Raw genomic sequence first — 8,485 nt, 5'->3', positions numbered from 1 at the left:
GTTGAATCAAAGATGGTTAAGTTTCCTAGCCATAGACATGAGTTGTCATTTGATTAATGGGATCACATCATTAGAGAATGATGTGATTGACTTGACCCATTCCGTTGGCTTAGCACGATGATCGTTTAGTTTGTTGCTACTGCTTTCTTCATGACTTATACATGTTCCTATGACTATGAGATTATGCAACTCCCGAGTACCGGAGGAACACTTTGTGTGCTACCAAACATCACAACGTAACTGGGTGATTATAAAGGTGCTCTACAGGTGTCTCCGATGGTGCTTGTTGTGTTGGCATAGATCGAGATTAGGATTTGTCACTCCGATTATCGAAGAGGTATCTCCGGGCCCTCTCTGTAATGCACATCACTATAAGCCTTGCAAGCATTGTGACTAATGAGTTAGTTGCGGGATGATGCATTCCACAACGAGTAAAGAGACTTGCCGGTAACGAGATTGAACTAGGTATGAGGATACCGACGATCGAATCTCGGGGAAGTAACATACTGATGACAAAGGGAACAACGTATGTTGTTATGCGGTTTTACCGATAAAGATCTTCATAGAATATGTAGGAGCCAATATGATCATCCAGGTTCCGCTATTGGTTATTGACCGGAGACGAGTCTCGATCATTTCTACATAGTTCTCGAACCCGTAGGGTCCGCACGCTTAACGTTCGGTGACGATCGGTATTATGAGTTTATGTGTTTTGATGTACCGAAGGTAATTCGGAGTCCTGGATGAGGCCGGGGACATGAAGAGGAGTCTCGAAATGGTCGAGACGTAAAGATCGATATATTGGACGACTATATTCGGACATCGGAAAGGTTCCGAGTTATTCAGGTATTTTTCGGAGTACCGGAGAGTTACGGGAATTCACCTGGAGGGTCAATGGGCCTTCGTGGGCTTTAGTGGAAGTAGAGGGCAGCAAGGAAGTGTGGGGTGCGCCCCCCTAGGCCCAAACCGAATTGGTTTAGGGCTTTGGGGGCCGGCCCCCTCTTTCCTTCTCCTCTCCTCTTTCCTTCCCCTCCTTGTTGGACTAGGAAAGGGGGAACCTACTCCTAGTAGGAGTTGGATCCCCCTTGGGGCGTACCCTATGAGGCCACCGGCCCCTTCCCCTTGCTCCTTTATATATGTGGCCAGGGGGCACCCCATAGACACACAAGTTGATCATTGATCTCTCCCAGCCGTGTGCGGTGCCCCCCTCCACCATAATCCACCCGGTCATACTGTAGCGGTGCTTAGGCTGTGACGCCCCCGATTTGACCGTACACTAATCATACACGCAAATGTGTACGATCAAGATCAGGGACTCATGGGAAGATATCACAACACTACTCTACAAATAAAATAAGTCATACAAGCATCATATTACAAGCCAGGGGCCTCGAGGGCTCGAATACAAGGGCTCGATCATAGATGAGTCAGCGAAAGCAACAATATCTGAGTACAGACATAAGTTAAACAAGTTTGCCTTAAGAAGGCTAGCACAAACTGGGATACAGATCGAAAGAGGCGCAGGCCTCCTGCCCGGGATCATCCTAAACTACTCCTGGTCATCGTCAGCGGGCTGCACGTAGTAGTAGGCACCTCCCGAGTAGTAGTAGTCGTCATCGACAGTGGCGTCTAGCTCCTGGGCTGCATCGTCTGGTCACAACAATCGAGTATAGAAAAGGGGGGAAAGGGGGAGCAAAGCAACCATGAGTACTCATCCAAAGTACTTGCAAGCAAGGAGCTACACTACATATGTATGCATTGGTATCAAATGGAATAAGGGTATCATATGTGGATTGAACTGCAAAATGCTAGAGTAAGAGGGGGATAGCTAGTCCTATCAAAGACTACGCTTCTGGCCACCTCCATCTTGCAGCATGTAGAAGAGGGTAGATGGTAAGTTCACCAAGTAACATCGCCTAGCATAATCCTAACCGATGATCCTCCCTTCGTCGCCCTGTGAGAGAGCGATCACCGGTTGTATCTGGCACTTGGAAGGGTGTGTTTTATTAAGTATCCGGTTCTAGTTGTCATAAGGTCAAGGTACAACTCCGGGTCGTCCTTTTACCAAAGGACATGGCTATTCGAATAGATCAACTTCCCTGCAGGGGTGCACCACATAACCCAACACGCTCGATCCCATTTGGCCGGACACACTTTTCTGGGTCATGCCCGGCCTCGGAAGATCAACACGTCGCAGCCCTACCTAGGCACAACAGAGAGGTCAGCACGCCGATCTAAATCCTATGGCGCAGGGGTCTGGGCCATCGCCCTTTGCACACCTGCACGTTGCGAACGCGGCCGGTGAGCAGACCTAGCTTCCCTTATACAAGACTAGGCGTTCCAGTCCAACCCGGCGCGCGGCGCTCAGTCGCTGACGCCACAAAGGCTTCGGCTGATACCACGACGTCGAGTGCCCATAACTGTCCCCGCGTAGATGGTTAGTGTGTATAGGCCAGTGGCCAGACTCGGATAAAATACCAAGATCTCGTTAAACATGTTAAGTATCCGCGAACGCCGACCAGGGCCAGGCCCACCTCTCTCCTAGGTGGTCTCAGCCTGCCCTGTCGCTCCGCCACCGAGTAACAGTCGGGGCCCGTCAGGAACCCAGGCCCACCTCTACCGGGATGGAGCCACCTGTCCTTTCAGCCCCCTCATCAGAATCACTTGTGGGTACTCAACGAGCTGACCCAACTTTAGTCTCCACCTGTGTCATGTATATAAAGTATATAGTATATACCCGTGATCACCTCCCGAAGTGATCACGGCCCGATAGTATAGCGTGGCAGACGGACAAGAATGTAGGGCCACTGATGATAAACTAGCATCCTATACTAAGCATGTAGGATTGCAGGTAAGGTATCAACAGTTGTAGCAATAATGACAAGCTATGTATCAGAATAGGATTAACGGAAAGCGGTAACATGCTACACTACTCTAGTGCAAGCAGTAGAGAGAAGAGTAGGCGATATCTGGTGATCAAGGGGGGGGGGCTTGCCTGGTTGCTCTGGCAAGAGAGAGAGGTCGTCGACATCGTAGTCGAACTGGGGGCGCCGGCAGTCTCGGGGTCTACCGGAAATAGGTAACGGAGGGGGAATACAATAAATAATAGAGCAATCAAAGTATCACAAAGCATAACAAGACAATACACGGTGCTAGGGGTGACATAACACGGTATGAGGTGGTACCGGTGAAGGGGGAAACATCCGGGAAAATATCCCCAGTGTATCGCATTTTCAGATAGATGAGCCGGAGGGGGGAAGTTGCGTGTTTGCTATGCTAGGGATTCGTGGTGGACGAACGGGCTGCGTATCTGGGTTCGTCTCGTCGTTCTGAGCAACTTTCATGTACAAAGTATTTTCATCCGAGCTACAGATTATTTTCTATGATTTTTCAAAGTCTAAATTGTTTTTCTGAAATTCTATAGTTAATTTAATTCGAAATTATATTAAATACTATATGCTACGGGTACACAGAAGTGTACCCAGGGATATGACTATTTGACTGATAGGTGGGTCCTATTGACTGCCTAGCCAATAGTCAACAGTCAACAAGTGACTGGTTTAACTGGTCCAACTGACATGTGGGCGGGGGGCACATGTCATAGACAGCTGGTTAAACTATTTATCTAACTAGATTTATTTAGCAGTGGGACCCATATGTTAGTGGAACCTTTTGTTAAACAAAGTTTTAAACGGTTTTAGTTAATCTAATTAAGTATTGGGGCCTACTGCCAGGGGCATGTTTTAAGTGAAGGGTTATTTGGGCGCTGGGTCCACATGTTATTGTCTACTTAGTTAACAGGTTTATTAAACAGTGGGAATTAGCAGGGATGACCCACTGGTCAATGACATAGGGGGTTGATTAGCATGGTAATTAAGTGCTAAACGCAGTGCCACGTCAGCAGGGTAACACCATTGAGGCAGAGCACACCGGCGACGACCGTGCGCTCGCCTCCGGCGAACATTCTAGCGGCAGTCGTCATGGATCGGATGAGGGCCTCGCCGCACACCCACTAGAGCTTCTAGCAGGAGCTGGGACGGTCGGAATCGACCACCACGTCGGCATCGAGTGGCGGCAGAGGCACGGCCTCGTCGGCAAGGCGCCTACGAGGCACCACGAAGAGAGGGGAGAGGCCAGGGGGAGCCGGATGCTCACATCGTTGCAGAGGAGGGCTCGGGGAGGCCGGAGGAACCCTGCCGGCGAGGTCCGGCGGCCGGATGGGCTGGCAGGTGCGAGGCCGAGTAGAAGGCTCGGGGGACGCGGCGCGGAGACGACGTCCTCAGCATGGGGCGAGGAGGAAGCCATGGCTCGCGAGGCGGTGGTGAGCTTCGGCGGGGCGTGGCGATGACGGCGGCAGCCGGTGGTGTTGCAGGCACTGCGCGAGGAAGACGAAGAAGCTGCGGGGTAGACGCGGCAGTCCTCGCGCACAGGCGCGCTCGCCGGGGCTGCGGGGAGTAGCGCTGGACGCGGCCGGGATGGTGAGGCGCCGGCGGGGGGAAGGGAGAAAGGCTCTAGCGCGACGGATGCGGGGGAGGATGGAGGCGCGGCGGGGCGCGGGGTTGGGGCGCCTCCAAGCGGCGGCGTCGTCGTCGAGCGCCTCGATCCAATTCTGGATCGGGGGAGGGGGAGAACGACGTGGGGGTGAGTGGCTGTGAGTGGGGTGGATCGGGGGTTAGGTCACAGGGGAGAGGCCATATAGGCCTGGAGAGGTGCGGTTGGGCCGGCCAGTTGGGCCAAGGCCTAGTAGGCCCCGGGTCCCTTTGCCCGTTTTTTTTGTTTATACTTGTTCCCTTTTTCTTTTTATTTATTTTCTTTTCTCTCATGTTCTGTTTTGCAAATAGTTAGGCCACAAAAGGAGTTTTACAAAAAAAGGGACCTAGCTCATAATTAGCAGTGCAGTATACCCTAGCACCAAAAACTAGTTTGGGCAAAACACAATTTCATATTTGACTTAGATTAAATAAAAGGTCGATAAATATTGTCTTTAGTCACTGTTTGAGGATGTTTGAGTCACTTACCAAATTCCAATAATGTTGGTTTCAATTTTAGAATTGTCTCTGGAATATTTGTTATTTAATGAACAATTTAGTTTCTGATTTGAACAACTTTTATTGTTTGCCCGATTTTGAATTTGATCACTTCGGGAGCTGATGCATCGCGAGGTTAACAATAGTAATCGTGGTGACATGGCATCGTTAACAGGAAATTACTGTAGCTTAAATATCTGGGCGTCACAATTCTCCTTCACTACAAGAAATCTCGTCCCGAGATTGAAGAGGTGTTGTAAGGGGGAAAGATCTGGTTACGAAATTCTAACGAATCTTCTCGGTCTTGGTTGCTCTTCTCAAAGAGGTCGATCCATTACGTCGACGTCTTCATTTCTCTTCTTCAGGTCATCATGGTGAAGTCATCCTTTTCTTCGGGAACTCCAACGTACTTATGAATAGGTAAGGGGCAGCTCGGCTACGACAGAATGCTTAGGAGGGAAACAATCTGGGGTTAACCCATGAATGATCATAAGATTATCTCTTGAGTTGAACATATAAAATACATCGAGAGTAAGGTACGAAGGTACAATAAGAGGTTCCAAGCGGATAGATAGTTGCTCGAAGTCTGAACCAGAGTGAGAAAGGGGTTCAGAGCAGCGAGAGTAAGTATTGCGTCTGATACCAGAATAGATCACTAGGAAGGTGGCACGTGAATTAAATACGAAGCCAAGCATGAGGAATAACCATTAGAAACAGGGTCAAACAGGGGAGCCAGATTTCGATCCTGTGGAACTGTGGGTTATGGGCCCACCATGTGGGTTAAAAGTAGGAGCGGTGACATATTGCTCGGTCATGATAGCAAGGCATGTCAGAGAGTAGCATGTTAGATATGTCGGCAACAACGTCGGTACCAAGGGCAAGGGACGAAGAGAACCATTTTCCTGCTTGTTGAAACGAGGCGGTCCAATAGGCAAAGTTCTCGTCCATTGGTGGCTACCGAAATGTCGTCAACAGTAGAAACAGGGTCTCACTGATAGAATTGTACAACGAGGTGTTTACATAAGCAGGAGAATATTACTGCTTAGATCATATAGATCACAAGAAAGGTTAAACCAAACAATGGAAAGGAAAATATGATTATCAGATTAAACAGAACAATGGAAAGGAAAGTGTGTTAAAACACATATTTCAGAGGTATTTCCTTCCCAAGGACAAACAGAGCATGATAACCATGACATGATATTAAGTAGAAAAGCCTCTAGGTGAGGGGAGAGAAATTTTCATGACATTATCCACACAACGGTGTTTGGATAATTGATAAAGAAATTTTTGCATGGTGTTTTAAATGTTCTTCTCGAAGATCGGGGTACCACAGACATGCTTCGAGATAGCATTGACATTGTCTTCAAGCAAATGTCAGACTTTGGATACGCGAAGGATTCATCAGGAACAACTTGTAGAATAAGTCTTCCAGTTTCCTCATGGAAGAATGGATAGCCTTGCTGAAAAGGAAACTATAACAATAGGGCCTCCGGCCAGGTGTGCTAGGCATGACATCATCTTACCGGGTCATATAAAGGCAAATGTTATAACTATTGGAAATATGTCCCAATCATCATATTTGACCGAGATTTAGATCCGATTGGTGCCAGGATGCCTCAGACTCAGGATGCCTGAGAAGAAAATGTGCAACACAATTGACGAGACGACATTGTAAGATTCTCGGGGGATGTACTATGGAAGCGAGTTCCGAAACAAGAGTTCATCATTAAGATCAAGGAGAGGATGAAGAGGTGGCTGATGAACTCAGCGACAACTCAGTGAGATTTTCAAAAGATGGATTTCCACACTTATGTGAACAAGGAGATAAAATTTGTCGGATCAAATGATATAAGGATGTATGCTCGAGGAAAACATACACAATTAAGCATTGGTTGAAAAGTGGACCCAAAATATGGTCTTAGGTAGCATGATCAATGTTAGAAAGGTGATTCAACAAGCAATAGTCTAAGAATGAAATATCGACCATTAACTTGAAAGCAATAGGGTTGCTAGAAACACGAACAAGTTTGTGTTGAACGGAAGGCAATAAAGTGGTCGATGATAACACAAATCATCGAGGGCAAGGAGGGTACTTCTCATCATGAATTCAATTGATATCTTGGAAGGGGTCAAAATGTTGATGATGATCACGACACATTTGTCGAGAGGTTTCAAGAAGATGTAACTGATCGGTGATGACATCAAGTTAACGGAATGATGAAGCGAGAAGTTATTGAAACCATAGGTATGACACAAACTTGAAATCAAGCTTGTCATTCAAGGACAATTGTTATGACGAGGAAGATCGACGTAAGCTTAGCTCATCGTCGAGAATTGTGCTCCGTGAAGAAGGACCAGGTAGCATAGTTAAAATTTAGCACAATGATGATATAGCCGATCAGGCTAGGAATGACTTAAATGATTATTAACTCGTAAGCAACAAAAATTACTTAAGAGTTATTGAATCAGAGTGTGGAATCGATTCACTTATTGGTGTCCTCGGTTGACGACAACCCAGAACCCAGGAAAATTGGAATCGGTGAGAAATAATAGTTGATGAAGAACCCATAAGAAGTTATGCAGTTCTATGGTAGTCTTGAGATACTAGAGTGTAATACACGACGGTAGATTAAAGTAAAGGTTGGTCGGGTGTAATGATCTGTAGAAGAAAATTACTTCAACTTGTCCGAGAAATGGTATTTAAAGGAGAACATGGTCGGAACCACGTCCACAGATACAAGATGAACTTATAACAAGGGGATAATTATTTTAAGAGAAGCTTCCATGATAAGGTATACATCGGGTCCATGGGCATGAACACAGGGTTCAAGGTCGACTCCCACTTGTTCAACGTATAACCTTTCATTCACCTTTCACCTTTCAAAAATGACATTAGTTGTTGAAAGTTTTACCTGGTGCAATACTAGATGATTATGACCCGTGGAATCTTTCGGGTTTACACAGAGTAAGGAAGGCATATGTTTAATCCATCGGGGCATCTTATGAACACATACCCCCAACTTCAGGAGCGAATAATTCAAGCTCGGGAGCAGAGGATGGTTGACAAAAGCAGGGGATACAATTTACCAAAGGCATTATGTATCCAATGAAAGGCTCACGAGTTTAATGAATATGAAGGACGGTGTCGGACAAAATCCAACAAAGGATCTGGTGGTCCATAAGGTGTGATGGCCTGGCTTATTAGGGATGATAGACTACTCATATCAATAAGGAATTCCTTCTTTTTCGGGAGCCCATTCGGACAGAACTCCAAAGTTAAGCATGCTCAGCTTGGAGTAGTGTCAGGATGGCTGACCGACCGGGAAGTTGCTCCCGGGTGCGCATGAGTGAGGACAAAGTGCGCAGAAAAGACTAGTATTGATCTGTGGGGCCAGTCTAGATCCCGCCAGGAGTAACGACCACCGGCGGGTGTGTCCGGGACGTTACATAAGGGA

Source organism: Triticum urartu, chromosome 4A, assembly GCF_056163025.1.
Source record: "Triticum urartu cultivar PI428250 chromosome 4A, HENAU_Tu73, whole genome shotgun sequence".
Classification (NCBI taxonomy): domain Eukaryota; kingdom Viridiplantae; phylum Streptophyta; class Magnoliopsida; order Poales; family Poaceae; genus Triticum; species Triticum urartu.
This window is presented reverse-complemented; position numbering follows the sequence as displayed.